This window comes from Oreochromis aureus, linkage group 7, assembly GCF_013358895.1.
Source record: "Oreochromis aureus strain Israel breed Guangdong linkage group 7, ZZ_aureus, whole genome shotgun sequence".
NCBI classification, from domain to species: Eukaryota; Metazoa; Chordata; class Actinopteri; order Cichliformes; family Cichlidae; genus Oreochromis; species Oreochromis aureus.
This window is the reverse complement of record NC_052948.1, coordinates 17,780,805-17,799,891: the sequence shown is the minus strand read 5'-3', so window position 1 is coordinate 17,799,891 and position 19,087 is coordinate 17,780,805. Positions and strand designations below refer to the sequence as shown.

General features: G+C 39.8%; 1 protein-coding gene and 1 long non-coding RNA gene across 2 annotated transcripts in view; one reads left to right on the top strand and one right to left on the bottom strand.

Annotated features, from left to right (window-relative positions):
* cntn1a (contactin 1a) overlaps positions 1-11,042 on the bottom strand; it is a 60,111-nt gene extending 49,069 nt beyond the window's left edge. The window contains exon 1 of the mRNA XM_031755686.2: positions 10,923-11,042. The gene's annotated coding sequence lies outside the window, so the exon portion shown is untranslated. The remainder of the gene's footprint in view (positions 1-10,922) is intronic.
* Positions 1,246-18,954, top strand: LOC120441022. The gene is made up of 3 exons (XR_005613723.1): positions 1,246-1,343; positions 2,007-2,152; positions 18,827-18,954. It is a non-coding gene; the product is annotated as an uncharacterized LOC120441022 (long non-coding RNA).
* Positions 18,955-19,087: the final 133 nt, after the last annotated feature.

Below are 19,087 nucleotides of genomic sequence, written 5' to 3'. Positions count from 1 at the left end.
ATCCTCAAACCCAAAATTGGTACACCATGACACTAGTTGGCTATGTCAGCACGAGTAGGTGCAGATGTGTGGGAGCTCTCTGGCGTTCAGATCACCAGATTATCACTTTACATAAGGAAATCATCTCTTCCCAAGTACAAAGCTGTTTGTGCACAGTCCAACTGCTATTAAAGATAAGGCTCAGACAACCCACGCAGCTACAGATACAGCATTTCCAATCAAGCTGGCTTTCCCTCAAGTGGCAGCAAAAAAACCCTCTAAACTAGGTTAAAAGACTATATGACGCTTCAAACAAATGCTTTGTTTGACTCCCTTGCATTTCTGCACACCTACATCTTGCTGGGTTTTATCCATTCCTGTGTGGCAGCATATTTCTTATGACTCACGTGGACTAACTTAGCATTTATTCGGGGTTTTTTTTAACTACTGATATTTATATAATCCATAATTACCCATAACAGTTTATTCAGCAGAAGAGTACTGATCATTTTAGTTTGACATGTAAACAAAATTGATTGTTCACTTCAACACTACCCCCCCACCACCCCCCTCAGTCATATAGGACACCAGTGTTTAGATTGTCTTGTTATCCTCTGTTGCAAGGCAGTTAAGTCCAACTCCTCATCTCTCCATCCTTTGTGGACACAGTGGGTTTTTTGTGGCTGTGTGTACAGGATTGTGTGCTTTCCTTACTGTGACACTGCACCCTTCACTCTGTCTGTCCTCCACACACTGTGGCCCTGTATGTGCAGCATGAGTGGAGCTGTGTGTTGTAGATAAGAGTCAGAGTATAGCAACTGTGGTGTGGGGCACGTGTGAAAAGAGCACCAAAAAAACCCAACAAAAAAAACAGGGGGGGATTTAGCTGTCTTTCTCCCAGTCAGATTCACCTCTGGGTGCCCTTTCCTCCACTCACTGCCATTACATCGTCCTCATGAATAATCCAGCCTGTGACACTATTCTGTGCTATTCTACTGACACATTTCACCGTGAGGCCCAACACATACAGTATGGAAGCTGTCCTCTGCAGTGCCCTCGCGAACTACGACTTCCACGCTATGCATGATGTACAACTTATTTTCGCTCATGATGTGAGAAATATTTTGCCGGAACCTTCCTCTGTCTAGACAGACGATAATTAGCTGTATCTTCACCTGTTTACTGTTCATTTAAATTCCATTACAGCAAGGCTGAAATGAGCAAAAGTAGAATAACATATCTTTAATTAAAAGCTGACTGCCCCTTCTCTGTCTCTCTTTTTTCCATTTCTCTCTCAACCACTTTCTTAGCGAGCACTAGTCTGACTCATGACAATTAAAAGAGAGGCCGAGAACACCGAGAAGGTATGTGTTATTTTTCACGGGGCAATATTAGCCACTTATTCTTGGGGGCAATTTGCTGTTGCTAAGGAAAATGTGAGAATAGTGTCAGCAGCATGAATTAGCAGATTGCAACAGAAGCTCCTGCAGCTACAAACTCAGCCAAGGAAAAGGATCTGGAGGATAATTAGTGCACAAGTTGCACGCATAAGTCAGACACATTCCCCAGAACGCTGGTTTTCAGATCTGAATAATGATATGCCAACTTAAAAGAACAACTTTTGTTCGGGGACATTTTAGAGTAGTTCGTCGGAAGCTATTAGTGTTGCTGTATTGTACCGTTAGTGCTATGAGAAAACATGACGCAGGTTGTTACATCACCTTGTGAGTTTGTGAGCCAAATGTGACAATGTCAAGCCAGTGAAATAGTGCGGCCCTGATGTGTCAGCTGGCACGGCAAGGACTTATACAAAGAGTACACTCCTTGGGCTAGGAAAGACTATATAAGCATTCTTCGACTGCTTTTATTCACACTCATTAGCTATGCAGCAAGGGGGCTGATTTGAGACCCTTTGAGAGGATCCAGAGAAACCAGGTCTGTTAGTGTGAAATGGAAAACCGACCTGTTTGTCAGTCTCACCTACACCGAATGCTAATGCTGCTCACATCAATGGGCTCTTCATGCAGAGATCCAGCCGAGGACATAGGAACTAGCACCAGTAAAATACAACCACAGGGCAGCACAGCAAAGGAGCCAGGAGAGGACAGTGGTGTGCCACAGCCCGCGACAGCTACAGCTTTTATCTGCGGTTACACTGATCTGAGGAATGAAGGTAGAGCTCCAAATGTTTTGTTCTGTTTCTCATAATGCCTTCAGCAGCCCTTCACTCACTGCCTCTTTTCTCTTTCTGCCATTTACATTGCTTAAGAGAAGGAGTGAATAACAACAGGCTTTCAAAGCAATTCTAAAGTGTTAAATCAATACAGACAAGCTCCGGTAAAAATAAGTAACAGTAATATACAGCCAGAAGGCCTGGAAGGGAACACAACACTGCATTATAACTTTTAATCGATCCTCTTAGTGAAGAGCTCTCTGTGAGAGGCAATTACCGCATCCAGTGAGTGATTTTAAACATACGTAGCATGGTGCATAATTGAAAAAATATAACCTAATGGACGTACAACTCGAGTCAGAGGTTTACATACACTCATCATGGGCATGATTGTTATGGCAGTTTGTGGTCCTTCTGTATTCTTCTGGATTTGTTTGGCTTGACATATTGCACCACTAATATTGGGTTGAACGCCCCCTAGCAACTTGCACCTCGACCAGGTGCTTTTGGTATCCATCAACAACCTTCTAGCATAATACTGGTTGTGTATTTGAACACTCTTCTTGGCAGAATTGGCTAATTCAATTAAATTAGTTGTTTTTTTTGGAGATCAACTCCACTTTTAAGTCCACAAATTTCCAGTAAGGCTGAGGTCAGTTGAGGCTTTGAGACGTCCATTCCAGAAGCTCAGTTGGGCATTTCTAAGTGTTATCTGACTCAGACTTTGGCATCATGTAGAAGTAGAATGACCTTCCAAATCGACTTCACCTCAAATTAACAGCTAAAACAACAGCTATAATTGAAACTTACGCACAACTGGGTATTCCAACAGGACAATGAACCCAAATGCATATCAAAATTGGTTTTGGAATGGACAAAGCAGGCTAATATTAAGCTGATAAAATGGCCTTCCCAAAATCTGACCTCAACACTATTGAAAAAAAGTGTTTGTGTCAAAAAACCAACCAGTGTAACTGAAGTCACTAATTCTCCCATGAAGAGTGGTTAAATATTCAGCCATCATTATACCAGAAACTTGTTGGTGGCTATCAAAAAGATCTGTAGCAAGTATGTGCAACTTGCAAAGGTACATTTAACATAATATTGAGGGCCGAGGTTCACTTTTGGCTCTGTAATTATACTTTTAATCCTATGTGGATTAGAGAAAATCCAAAAATAATTTCAAACTTGTTCACCAAAGTCTTATTTTTTTAAAGCCATTAAAGATGTTTCCTGTACAATCATTTGAAATCATCTCGAAACAAAACACTAAAAAAACCCAAATTCCCATGACATTCACATCCATGATTGCATGTATAATTTGACCAAAACTTACAAATTAAATTTAATAGCAGTGAAAATGGAAATAGAAAGCCACAGATCATATGTGTGACATTAGTATGAGTCTAAGCAATAAAAAGAGCAGGTAAACAAACAGAACAGATTGAATAATGGACAATGCAGTAGCACTTGCTGAGGCTTCTAGTGCTATACTTCCCATCTCTGTCAAGGGTAATGGGATTTCTTAGGTTTAAATGCACTTCACTCACTCTGTGTAGCCAATAGGAAGCTAAACTATTGATCCACAAACAATTTAGCTGTCCAGCTGTCCAGAAAGGGGAAAAACAGGGTGCCCCTAAACGTATAATTAGGCTTCCTGAGAGATCAACTTCTTCAGTATTCGAGCCACGTACCAGGAAGCCTTTCCCTTGGGGCTCTTTCTGCTATTAGCCTTCTATTACTTACACTTCTACAATCCCTCATCCCGAAGTTTAGGGCCCAATAAGCTAAAGAACTAAGATACATCTTACCAAGGACACTTTGGGTTAATGCAAAAATCTTCACTGACCCTCTCATTCTGTCATCTCCAACAGGCCACTGTTTTTCCATAGCTTTCATAGCTCCGGTTTAGTATGCTGTCAAGGCAACAGTGCATGCATCATCACCTTGAGGCAGCTTTTAGTCAGCTAGCATGAAAAACAGCATATAGTATACATGAAAGGCAGTGCTATATGGAGAAGAGTGTAGTCATGCTTGGAAGCCTTGCAGGCTGAACTAGCATGCAGATGAATTTGAGTTCTTGTCTTCCACACATGCTCGCAGCACCATAGCAACAGGCCTTGCTCAAAGGCCCCAAGAGCAGCTAGGCCCCACTGAAAAAGACACTTTCATACCTAATAGGGGGCGTTCAGTCCACCAACTTCTTTATCCTCAGCGCTATAACATAACAGTGCAAGCAATTAAAGTTTAACTTTCACACGCTCATAATGAACACTGATTAAATAGCTTCAGTGTTTTTCCAAGAACCCGTCCTCCTGCTCCACCAAGCAGCTAAAAAAATTAAATGTTTCAATTATTTACTTAATCTATGAGCACTTGTTTGTTTTCAGCTCAGTCTGGGAGTACTCCAGGCATTTACATTTGTGCTAGTTTCTCTCCTGTGATCTGCTGTTCCCCTGAGTGTGTATGAGTCTAGTTCACCTTGTTTGTGAGTGAGAGAGTTGGAGTGAAGCACGGAGCATGAAAGAGCAGAGACGGGGTGAAGCTAGGGTTATACTTTTTGCATCGGTGAGTACCCGAGGATCCACTTTGGCCAGAGTGGTAAAAATATCTTCATCGAAGAGTACACGTGAGGCACTGAGCTTTCGCCCCCATAACCTCCAATTTGTTGTGATCACACTGATTTGTTCATCCCACTACGCCACAAGGGCACCAGCTATGCATGCATCCAAGTGGACTTCAAGCGTACTAGAAAGATGCAGCAATCTGTGCGCACACAGGGGTATAAAGCTCCCCTTTTTCAAGTTGCTAAAAACTTGTTAGCAAACTGTAAGTGTAACAGCCCAAAGCAGTCAACCTGTGGAAAACCATAAGGGTTAAATTCAGTTCCTCAAAAAATAATACCAAATGCTAGATTTTATGTGCAGATTATGGGGGAAATATAACCTAGTTATATGTAGTGTATACATGCTGGTTTTTAATCATGCAAGTTTTTAATCATGCAAAACATCTCTGCTCTGTGCCAAAAGACATTCATCCTTTCTTCTTCACAAAATGCTTCTGATTCCTTACGATTTGCAATTTATTAACATGCTTTGTAACACACTGACATAAATTAAAATCTCAACAGATTGGGAATTTCCTTGTAAACAAGATTTTCATTGTAACCCTCTGGTTAGAAATCCCAGTGAATACATCAGACACACTCTGCTGATTTTCAAATTGCAATCGAAAGTCATCTCGTACAGGACCGAAATAGAGCACCGAGTTGTTTGGCTGCGCAGCTTCTCAGCAGCCCTGTAAACAAAGTATCTGACTACACCTACAAAGGTGCAAAAACAGATGGCTCTAGGCTCCCACGTGGGAAGTGAGTCCACTGCGTGTAACATAATATTTCTGCTTAGCTAAATGGAAAAGGGGGCAATCTGAGACTTTAAAAAGTGGTATAATTAAGACCCAGTCACAAAGAGAGGTCTGAAATTGACTACTCAATTAGAGAAAACTGTCCTCTGAACTTGGTAACCTTGCAAAGTGATAGCTTAAACTCTTTATCATTATTAAGTACTAAACACTTAAATACAAGCTGAAAAGAACTGAGCTGTAATGAGCTATTTAATGAACTCTTCATATTACTGTATAAATGAAATATCATCAAGATAGATGAGGGTTGCTCTGCTAATGAGGAAACAAACAATGTTTAGGGCTGGCACCATAATGAAGGAAGACAAATATTATCAGAAATAACCTAAAATAAAATTCGTGTTCACAGGAGCGCACATTTGTAATCTTGCTCTAATTGACTGGATAAATCCCATAAGATTTACTTTGATTATAAAGCCTAAAAATATCTCAGAGAAAACCAAGTGAAACATCAGAGAAAAGAAATGAAATCTTGTCAGATTTAACCTAATTACAGATTTAAACTCCTCTTAAATGTCGCCAAGATCATCGACTTGCTGAAAAATATATATTTTATGAGGTACAGATGCTCTGGAACTAAATGTTTGAAGATCCAAAGTGCAAAATTAGCAATACCATTTCCCAGTTCTAAATTTTATAAATGTTTTTTCATCTTTTTTTTAAATTTTATCTAAATTACTCTCTTAACTTACCCCAAAAGGCTAAAGATGGCTCTTCTTCTTCTACTCATTTTGTATGCGTGTGATAACACTTTGATAACACTGATCGATATCCACCATTTTTGAGCGGCAGGAGGAGATAACTGATGCTACCTGCTTGTCTGGTCTGCATTATCTTAATGAAAATTAAGATAATGTTTATCTGTCCACCAGTGACACGTCACCTTGGGCAGACAGATAAACAGGAAGAACCATGCGTCACTAAAGAAGCTCGCCACTTTATGCAGACTCACACAGATTAGAAGAAGATAACTAACTTTATATCTATTCATATATATATAAATGCATATCTTGAGGGTAGCTTATTTTTATATCTTTAGAACTAAACCACTCCAGTCTGCATTTGCAAAACAAACCAGAAGAACCACATGAGCCAACTCAGCATTTAGCAGAGTCACATAGATTACACGAAGAATAACAGCTATACAAAGGGTAAAAAAAATAAACTTTAAACTAAGTAATTTCTTTTTTTTTTTCCTATCTTTGTCCTTCACCAGGATATTCAACGCTATAAATAGACATATCATTTAGCAGGTGATATCAAATAAATCTATTTTTATCTTTAGCGTTGTTCTGCGTTTGTGTAAACCAACAGAAGGCCGTTGATGCAGGTTGTAGCCTCTTTTTTTTAATCATGAAGTAGACATGCCAGATGCAAATCATATCTTTCTAGAGAGTCAGTCACATTTTAAAAATCATACAAGCTAAGTCCAGTGTAGATGATTAATTGTTCATAGGCAGCATTGGCTTGGAATTAGAGACAAGTAGCCTCCTGGAGCATTATTATCATCAGATTCAGATGAGTAACAGTAAGTAAATGAGCTGTAAATGAGTGCTGTAAGACTAAACACACAGATGAAAGAAAAGGCCTAAACTCTGGACTCCTACAGCAAGGGGTTTCTGTGGCTCTGTATTCCTCTGTGGGGTCTTTTGCTAGCATGGATTGGGTTCGCTTGTCACCTTAGAGAAAAGGGTTACTGCAAATCTCACAAGCTGACCTGATCAGTGACATATCTGTCTTGGAGGGAATGGGCTTTTGGACAATGAGAATGCCTCCACCAAAAGGGCATGATGTTCACTATATATGAAAATAATACATGTGAATCAAATGGGTGAAGCATTTATGAAATATGGCTGTGGCCATAGTCACCCACTGGTTTGTGTATTCCTGCTTTGAAACCTTGAGCTAAGTGTTTTGGTAACCGCAATATTGGTTTTCTGAATCAAACTGTAATGAGCAAGGGTTGGATCTGATTGAGAGAACAATGCATGATCATATGATAGTGGCTTGTTGTATTAAATAAGGCTTGTAACTAGTGAGTTAAACCATAAATTCATTTATTTATTTTACTGAGGTCAAAATAAATCTAGTCTTTTTCTGAGACTTTTACAGTCTGATTTCTGCTACCAGGGGAGTCGCCACCTGTTGGTCATTAAAAAGAATCCAGATTTGCCTTTAAGAGCCCTGTATCCATATTTATATACAGTCTATAATGATATGCTTTGCCTTCTCAGTAAACAGGACCCAACTGAAGATTTTGGACTAAGGTGTTAGACACCACACACTGGCATTCAATTTGATATCACATCTGACAAAAAAAACACTAACTTCTTACATCTGAGAAGACAAAACCAGCAAAACCAAAGTGATTTGTGATTTGGCTTCAGGTCTAACCTGCATGGCTCTTATATCTCACTATTGGCTCTACAAAATAAATAAGTATCATCCCATTACAACACTGTAAGTGCAGCTGAATACAATTACACTTGCATCACTTGCAACACGTAGTGTGCAAATATCCACTATGCTTATGAGTTCTTGGTAGTGCTGTCTATCTATATAGGATCTATATGATAAAAAGCATGCAGAGAGCAGGGTGCAGCACACGCTGGCAGAATCATGCCTAGTGAAAACTGTATTCAGATAGCCAAGGATGGCAGATGGATACTGAAGCCCATTCTAGTTCTCAACTATGAACAGAGAGGTCTGTCTCCAGGCAAGCACAGAAGACGTCATGTCTCTCTGCCTCACCACCGTACCATTAGTGAAGCTCGCTATTGATTGATGGTGTGTAAATTGCTGAGCAATCTATGGAAAGCATCAAGACGACAGCTTTTCAGGTTTTGTCAGCAGGACACAGAGAAGCACTCTTACAGCAAGGACAGCAAGAAAGAGCAGCGTTTGTGCGCGTGTTCCTTGCACAGTGTTCAACGTCATGGGCTGTCTCGTGCTGCTGCATCCTCTCGTAGCACGTTCACCCTTACAATGAGACAAGTCTACAAGATGTATTCCCTTCAGCGTATCTGACACGGCACTCAATGTGAGAGAACAAACAGCATCTAACAAACTTGTCCTACTGCTGCCAAATGCTGTTGTTGCCAATCAGTTTAGAAGGTTTTTGTGAAAATCAAAGGTCAAATCTATGTTCTTCAGTTAGGCTAATGCTCGGGTCCAGTTAATTTGTAGCGCAAGGCTTGGAAGGACATCTGGAAACAATCTAATCTCCTAAAAGGACTCTCAAATCTTAGATGGAAAACATCCAAGGTTCTTTGTGATGCTCATATCAAGTGAGTAGCATTTTAAGGACAAGGGGAATGAACAAAAAATCTCTTTGCGCCTTGTTTTCATATAAAAGTCTCATAATATATCTGCAGTAAAAAAAAAAGGCTAAATCCCAGATAAGAAAAGACCATTTCTCTCCCTCATTCTCATATTCACAAGTTAGATGTTGAGTGAAGCAAAGTCTAGATGGGAAAGTTCACATTCAGGCCAGCGCTATCTTCTGCCTCAGGTGAGGTTCACCTGTCTACATCAATACATTGCAGATACATGTGACTGATGCTTCAAACCAAAGCAGAAATACTGTAAGTGCATGTTCATGTCGAGTTATTTGACTGCGACACTAATGGAGGCCAAGCCTGTCCTGTGACGCCGACACGCATCAAAAACCAGGGACATCTTACAGGATACTGTGGTATGCCGGGCCAGTGTGCTGGCAGAGAACAGCTTATTTCAAAATTCAGAACAGAGACATTTTGCTGTGGAGCCAGGGGATAAAACGCAAGATGCTACTTTGCACACATAAGGATAGCCTACTTCTGTGAAGAGTAAATTCATTCACTTGGAGGAGAGTGTCTGTCCTCGGGGTGTCCACGGGGTAGCACAGGCTGCATTAACAGCAGCAAGCTTACAAGATTCATAAAGCTCTCCACCTGACAGGCGCCAATGGAATCCCTGTGACATTTTGTGCCACATTAGAGCTCTGATTCAGCCAGGACACACACAGTGAACAATCCTTCACTTGCAATGAATGGTGTAAACAAAGTCAGAATGAAAATGTGGGCCAGAAATATCTAGCCTATTCACAGAGAGGATTTTCAAACCTCAGCAAATAATCTGAAAATACCTCAAGTAATTACACTGTGAACCACATAATGCAAAGTTGCGGCTGCTTAAAATATCTTTTGCCCTGACCGCCACTCAAAACAGTTCATTGGGGCCACTATTTAGCATCGTAATGAATACTATAGCAGTGTAAACACCAAGACATTAAGTTATTCAGTAGTCATGGAGACATAGATCAGGCAGTCTTAACGATGTCAGTTATTTTTTGCCAGACTTGAGCCACTGCTGCTAATAATGAGCTCATAGGTCACAATATTCTCCAATCCGTGGTGAGCCCCATACATATGCAGAATGCCAATGTATGTCATGAATCATCATATCTGGGATTTTTTTTATACATAATTGGACTATGTCCCCAATGAGTGCAATTTTATACACATTTTATGTATTTTTTTTTTTTTTATTCTTCTTCAGGCTACATGTTGGAAGTCTCTTTATAAATGTCCCAAAAGCCCCTGTTGAGTCTCTAACCCTGAGTTTACCAACATAGCATGAGCAGTTCCTCTCCACTAAAACCTAGTCTGGTGAGTCAGGACGCGCCCATGACACCAGCACCTGACAGAAAGACCCTGCAATGGGCCATTACGAAGCGTTACGGCTCAGTCTGCTGGTAAAGATGACATACAGTAGCCGAGCCATTAGTCTCAATCAATCGTGGTGCTGAAACCGGGACGTGGGTTATACTCCCACCCCAGATCAAAGTGTTTACGGATGCTTCTTCTTAATTTCTTGGCTGCGAGGGAGCCAGTAGTTTGAATCATCATCGGTATGTGCAGCGCTACCAGGATATGGCCTCTGGCGTGTTTTCATTTATCTTGACTTATATGTTCGGACTTATTACTTCAAAACAGATGCGCAAAAAAGGGGGAAAACATCACGAACCCACCATCGAGTGTGTTTTGGGAGGTCAGGATGTACAGATGCTAAAAAACCAGCATCCCCGCCACGCACGCCGCGATCATATTGATCACGTTATCTGTCTGGATCTACATGCAAAACAATCCTAAATTCTTTTTATTTTTTTGTCTTTTTCGGGTCCAAATCGTTACAAATTTCTGCATTGCGGGCGGCTGAATGAGCTCAATCTCATCCGCGCATCCCACTTGCCTGTTGTAAACAACGCTGATTTCCCAGCTGTCAAAAAAAAGCTGCACCCGGCTTCTTCTGAAATAATGTCAAAAAATCAGTTCTCACGCTGTCTGCTCAGCGCTCTCCTCGTCCTTACCTTGCGTAGCGGGCAACTGCGTCCGTCCGTCCGTCCGTCGTGTCCTTCAGGATGCTCACACCTGCTCAGCACCGCATCGCCGGGCGCTCAAGATCAGGGAAAGAAACTGACGGAGCCGCGGTCCTGTCCCCGTGGACTGAAAGAAGGGTTATGGCTGCTGACTTAAGGGGGCGCTAGACCTGCTCGTTCCACATGACCACAGTGGACCCCGCAGTGAAGCCCAGACTGCTTTCAGATCAGAGCAACCTATGAAGTTTTTCTTTATTTATTATTTAACATAAAATGACAGTATAAAGGGGCTGTATTAAAATAATTTATTCTGTCGCCTACTGGGAAGTTTTAGATCTCTTCTTGATTTAGATGATGGAGAACATGATTTATATATCTTCTTGAGATATTTTTTCCCCTTTTTGCCCGTTTTTTTTTTTAAAAGTAAATGAAATGATTGATATTAAGAATCAGCAGAATATTCTGACATCCAGCAGACATAAGCAAATGAAACCCATTTGAAGTAATTTTTGACTGCTAAGCGTTTGCCTCAGTTCAATACTCACTACCCTTTTAACTCTGATTTACTCTCCTTGGAGTCTGTCCCAGATATTAATGCATGTGTAATAACTGGTGGAAATATGAGCACAGATCGGTTTGTTTTTAACTAATAAACGGGATGAATAATGAATTTGGTTGCACCGAAAATATAGTGTTCTTGAATAACCTACACACTTTAAACATCTGCGTGTATTAAGTACATCAAAGTTTCCTACAGCTCATTACTGGTGGCAAAGACAGAAAAAACAATAGTTCCTGTTACTAGATTTGGTTAACCTCCCTCCCTCTACCATTTCTCAAGTGCCAAATTAACCTTCAGCGGTCTCAGCTCTAACTGGACAGGTCTCATACACCTGATTCCCATCAGTTAACACTTGCTCTATGATATCTTATCTTTTGTTCTGACCAGTTTTAATGAATGAGAATCGATTTTGTTTGCCTCCAAGAAATAAATTACAAACCACGGACTAATAAATACATATTTCAGCCCTTCATAAGTCATCAGTTCTGCTTTACCAACTCTGAAGTGTATCCACACAGAAAACTGTTTTAGGAAAAACTGGTTCCTATGGAATAGTGTTTATTTTGCAATGCATATGTGCACTTGGAAGCTGATTTTTAATGTGCTTGTTGGATGATTTGTGCTGTGCCACAAACTGAAAATTCAGTCCGCTGTTTTGGGCTTGCAGCTAAACTCTCAGACAAAAAATCTTAAATCTTGGATGGATAAATTGATCTGCGTGTCTGCACACTGCTGAGAAACGAGTGTGACGGCAGCCTGCATATTAACTGTCAGCTTGTTGTTCATCAGGCCAATATCAAAAGGGCACCTCTACTAATTACAACGCCTTGCCCATGTGTCAGTCTAAACATGAAACCATCTCAATCCCCTGGGATTAGATCTAAATCTTGGATGTAAACACCAAACGCCAAATAATAATCTGCGGTGGCAGAAGCCTATAAATAATGCAGGAATCCTTGAGAAAGAGCAGGGCAGAATTAATTGAAGGACTTACCCTCTCTGGCTAAGATATCAAAGAAGTTTTTTTTATGCCTTCTTTTTTTTTTTTAATGTGATCAGAAACGGACTTTACATTGAGGGTATGGCCCTCAATGTAAAAGGCAGATCAAGCTGAGTGTAGCAGCTTTGTTCCCCAGAGATATAGTTATTATTCAGACTTTTAATCAAGAAGGGATTGTTTCCTCTCAGATGGCAACTCAGTGGATATATCATTAAAATCATCACACTCCATAGAAAATCACCAAGCCAAAGGGACTTGGTAAGACTGAAGAAATTTATGGCAGCCAAATAGAGCAGTGTAATACATGGCCCAAAAGGATATTATTCTGCATCAGGGTTATCCAAGCTCTAGTTGTCTTCAACCCAAAGACAAACACTGTTGTTCCTCTTACAACATGGCAGTGCAAATAGAGACAGATCCTGCTGGTGAATAAGAATGTTACAAGGTCGGTATCTGGGGTGGATAAGAGGAACGGCAAACACCCTGCTGTCTGGAAAGAATGGGTGGCTGACATCTATCTGCCTGGCAAAGGGGGAGGAGGAAGGAGGGACATGAAGGAGGCATGGGAGGAGGGGGGGTAAATGTAATTTAGCCTCCGTGATCTCCACAGGGGCCCGTGAAAAGGTAACCCCCACCCATCAACCCAAATACACATGGGATATAGTCGGGGGTGCACAGGGAATAAGAATCAGGGTGTGGAAAGGTTATTATCTTGGTGTAATCTTGATAATAAAAAAAAAATATGGGGGATGGGTTTTTAGAGATAGTTAATACCAGATCAATAGAACAAAACACTCATTTTTGTTGAGTAAAAATTCCCACCATATGAGCTCATTCCCCCCACCTAATGGAAAACAATTATTTGGATACACTCATATTCATCCTAGAAGAGATGATTTCACTCCTACTGCTGTGGTTTTCAATTTCAGGCTAAACAAATCTACCAGTCAGGCTAAAAATACTTAGTCTTGACAGATGTGTGTGTGTGTCTGCGTAATGCGCATGTGTGTATGTGACTATGTGTTGGCTAACCATTCGTCAGCCATATGGAAATGTCACAGAGTAATCATAAACAATTATCCACCCCAGCTCTCAAAGCTTCAGAATAGGGCAAATTTACATAAAGAGACACAAAGGCTCTGTCACTTACAAAAGAACAGACCCCCTGAAGCTTAGCACACACTTAAAATGTATCAGAAACTAAATGTTGATGCTTTTTTAACACCCGCGTTTCATATCCTTGATTCTTCATAACTTACATGGATGCTTAAAGACTCTTAGCATCTGGTATGCAAATGTGCTGCTTTAAAGCTGGTTGCAGGTTGTTTAAAAACAGAGGATCACAAGAAGGCTGTGTAATGATATTTTTTCCCTATTGGAAGTAGACTTTAGCAAGACATAAACCAGCTGTAGATCAATTTAAACCAGGCTTTCTACTCAGTGATAAATCAAAGTCCTGGAAACAGACAGATCTGGGAACGGTTAATGGATGCTATGGCAGACGTACAGCCAACACAGGATGAATCCACTGAAGAGTGGATGAGGAATGGGAAAATGGAGGAGGGGGGTGACTTTGAAGCGGCAGGAAGGGGGGCTGGTGAGATGGTTGGTGGAGACCAGGAGGGTAATGGGGCAGCTGCTTGTTTGATGGTAATGATTGCCAATCGACAGACAAATAATGTGATTCTGCTGCCATGGAATAAGCCTCTTACAGGAAGTCCAGCTATTCGAGGGCTAGGGATGTTAACAGAAGGACTAACAATTTCATAGGCTTTCGGCTAAAATATAGAGTGATTGTGCTATTGTAATTTGACTACACTATTCAGTAAAGTGATATACATATGTGGTATTTTCTCTTTTTACAGCATCATTAAAATAGTCAGTTTTGTTGACAGTTTGCATCATGCACACTGTGCATTTGCCAGTATGCTTTTAAAAGCCTGTTGCTTACTTCAGCCATCGGTGTAATTGCCTCACATCACTAGATGGCAGTAAAGTCAAGAGGTAAAATCTGTCAAATGGAAACAAATTGACAGACAAGTCCTGTGGCTGAAGGTCATAAGGTCATTGAGATCACTGCTGCTGCTCGGAGAATGCTGTTTATTTTAAATAATATAGCCTTTGTTCCAGTTGCAATTCACATTCACTTTTTGTTAATATTCTCCCTGTGACCAGGTCTCATTTTGGAACCCCCCCAAGTATTTTCAAGACACTAGATAGCAAGCTTCCCTGCTTCTTGACACCACTGCTGTGTGATAAAGCACCAGATGGTGGGTCGCTGTCTCGATATTTCTTGACAGTGCCCATGATGGAAGTGGCCACGAGTAAGCTCTAAAAAGGTGGAGTCCAACTATTGTGTTGCATAAGACCCTATAGAGGCTTCCCCAAGGAGATTCAGGAAGGTGAAGGTATCCATATTAATATATTTCTCAGCTTTTGCTCATTGTACATTCATTGATGCTGTTTAGATCATTTGGCTAATTTCACGGTCCAATATCCAAGAGCACATTTGAAGATTTAAGATTTAAGTCAATACCATGTGCCAACACAGCACAGAGCAGCAATCTAAACTCTGCATCCTCACTGTGCATGATGGATACCGTGGCTCCTCTGAAAAAGAAGTGCTTGACTCCAAATTATAACTCACAAACACACATCTTAAAGCAGAGGATTCATAAGTTGAAGAGGAAATTAAGTCTCATTAATAGTGATCTATTTTTTAAAATTAAGCAAGCTTACTATTCATCTCTGACTGAAGAAAATAAGAACAACCCCAGCTTTCTTCTTTTCACTGTAGCCAGGCTAACTAGAGTCAGAGCTCCAATGACTCTTCCATTAGTCCATTAACCTTAACTAGTAACAACTTAATGAATTTCTTCACAAATAAAATTTTAATCATCAGAGTACAGAAACAGCTTTAGTTAAGAGTTGTGCCTCATTACATGAAGGTGTGGGTCATCATCAGCAGACCTTCCCTCAACCTATCGTGTGAGATGTGACGTTAAGGTGCCTGGGAAGGGATCTCAAAACTGAAGTGTAGGTGGCAAACATTTGGTGTCGTGAGCCATCTCCTATGTTCACGGATGGTCATTCACAGTGGACATAGATGACTTCTTTCATTCCTCTTTCAAACCATCGGTCTTCTCTGTCCAAAACGTTAGCATTGGCAACCTCGAAATAGTGACCTTTTTTCTTTTATATTACAGGTGTTGAACTCCAGGCCGCGAGGGCCGGAGTCCTGCAGGTTTTAGATGTGTCCTTGATCCAACACAGCTGATTTAAATGGCTAAATTACCTCCTCAACATGTCTTGAAGTTCTCCAGAAACCTGGTAATGAGCTAATCATGTGATTCAGGTGTGTTGACCCAGGGTGGTATCTAAAACCTGCAGGACACCGGCCCTCGAGGCCTGGAGTTCGACACCCCTGCTTTAGATGCAGATGTACAGCTGAGTCTTGTCCTGTCGAGGTGATTCTTCTATGTACCATGCATTTATGGAGTGGCTGTTTGGTTTCTCCAGTGTAGAGGTCTAAGCATTCGTCGATGCACTGCACACCATATACCATGTTGTTTATGTTTTGGTTGGGAGTTTTGTCTTTAGGATGAACCAGTTTTTATCTGATTGTGTGGCTGGGTCTGAAGTGCACTGGGATGTCATGCTTCTAGATGCCATGCTTAGGAGTCATGCTTTAGTGCTAAAGTTATACTCTTCTTATGGACACTGACCGTGGACTTATTTCTGTGCTTGTTTTCTATCGACTATAATATTCTATTACAGAGCAGTTGTTTGAATCACATTTATCTAACAGACTACAATTCGTTCATGTAAAGACTTCTTTACACACTAATATTAATTAGTTCCTTAGTAAAATTAATTATTAGTTCTCTAGCTTCCCTTTGGCGGTATCATGAGAAGCCATATCATAAATTTTCATTGCTATGCAGATGACCCAACTTTTTCAAACCATGAAGCCAGATGAGGCACATCGGTTAGCTAAACTGCAGGTATGTCTTAAAGACATAAAGACTTTGTTAACCTCGAAATTCCTGCTTCTAAAAATGAAAAAAGTTATTGAAAATTCATAGCATTACCTTGCCCTCAAATAACACTGTGAGGAATTTTGGACTCCGTTCTGGTCATTGACTTCTCTTCATTGGCTTCCTGTTAAATCCAGAAAGAAATTTTAAATCCTTCCTTGAATACTTAAAATTTTAAGGTCTTCAATAATCATGGTCATCTTATCTTAAAGATCTCATAGTACTGCAGCACCACAATAGAGTACTTCACTTTCAGACTGCAGGATTACTTGTGGTTCCTCGTGTATTTGAAAGTAGAATGGGAAGCAGAGCCTTCGCCTTCCAGGCCTCTGACGCACTCCCTACCTATTAGGCTTAAAACTTTCCTTTTTGATAAAGCTTATAGTTACGTCTGAATCAGGTGACCCTGAACCCTCCCTTAGTTATGCTGCAATAGGCCTAGGCTGATGAACTGAGCATTTGTTATTCACTCACCTCTTTTCATTCCCCATGTGTTTATGCACCGGTTTGCATTTAATCATTTGTTATTATTAATCCCTGGGTCACCACAGTGTGCCTTTTGTTCTGTCTCCGTCAACTCACCCCAACCCGTCGTGGCAGATGGCTCCCCCCTCCCTGATCCTGTTTCTGGCAGAGGTTTCTTCCTGTTAAAAATGACCTTTTCTTTCCCACTGTTGCCAAGTACTTGTTCATACAGGCTTGTCTGTTTGTAGGGTTTCTACCTTATAATATAATGCACCTTGGGATGAGTGGTGTTGTTATTTAGTGCTATAAAATTGAATCTATCATGTTAACAATGGCATTTTATTAACCAGGATCCAGTAACTACTTATTGTCTATTAACTATCACTTATTAAAATGATCTCAATATAAAGCTTTACCTTTTTACATATCTGAGTTTTTAGAAGCCTCACCAAAGTGATTTTGGTAGCCAAACTGAAAATGGTACACAGTTTTTATTATGTGGCATTGTTATGAGGTGAATCAGAAATGGATACATTATGTAGCAATTAAGACTCAATGACAGTGTATGTTATGGAGTACTGAATTTAAATGCATTCACAGCATGACAAGGCAATGGCATTTTAAGCCTGAAAACAGATAGTTATTTATTCATTTATTATTTCCTGCAGCTTGACTTCCATACTTTCACTAAAAGGAAAAAGATATTAAATAGCGATAAAGAAAGAGTCTGTTAGTACAAATCTGTTTCTTAAATACAAAAAAACATTTGCAATACTGTCAGAAAAGAGCATAATTTTAGAAGTATATTGGGACTCAGCAGAACCAGTACAAATCAGAATAATATAATTTTGTGCATCATGATATTGACATTGTAAAACAGCAGGATTATATAACTTGGCATTCAAATCAGAAAGCAATAAGAATTTGACTGTATATGCAATTTTCTGTCCAGTTAGTTACAGAACAATGTACACTGTGCACAGCAAGTAAAAATGAATATGTTTTATATATATATATATATATATATATATATATATATATATATATATATATATATATATATATATATATATATATATATATATATATATATATATATATATATATATATATATATATATATATATATATATATATATATATATATATATATATATATATATATATATATATATATATATATATATATATATATATATATATATATATATATATATATATATATATATATATATATATATATATATATATATATATATATATATATATATATATATGTACTCTACAAGTTGTCTATATTTAAAATGTTCCTACCAACAAGTTAAGCCATATCGTGCCTGATATCGTCGCTTAGACTGCTGTAAAAGCTGCTTGTCCCTGTACAATCAATTAAGGTATTTACAATTTCAACAAATATTCTACATGTCTTTAAAAAAAATAAAACTTGATGCAAGTTAAGAAAAACGAAATCTTGATCCCATCCAAAGGCCCTCAAGAGCAGTTAGTAAATGCAAACAACCTTTGCTTAATAGGAGCTGAATTAATGTGCTGTGTCCACAACCACACACAAACACAGATATCCATACACTGCAGAAATACTATTAGGTATTGCAGGCATTTATACATCAGTGGTGGTTCTTACAATGTTTTCATTTGATCCAGTGTGTAGTGTGTTTTACTTTTCAAAGAAATCAAAGCCAGTCCTGTGTCTTAAAAAAAAAAAAGGCAAGCGCACATTAATTATTCGTCCATCCACAGGGTGCTCTTCTCATGCTTATCTTATCCATCCTTGGATGTGACTTCTGCATTTCTCCCATTGTCTCTGTTCCAGACACTGAAGGCCAGAAAGAGACTTTGCAAGTGAATCAATGCTTTAAAGAAAAGGCACTACCTGCTGGAGGAGCACTTGCAGGGACTGAAGCAAGCTATCACACCATCAGCTATTCCCCACCAGCCTTTAGATCAAGCACAATAAGAGGAGGTCACATGCAGGGCAAAGGTCATGAGGTCACGTGACATGCCATGCAGCACTTTAGCCTCCTTCTTCATTGGCGCAGTGTGACAGCGACTACAGATGAGGACGTATCAATGC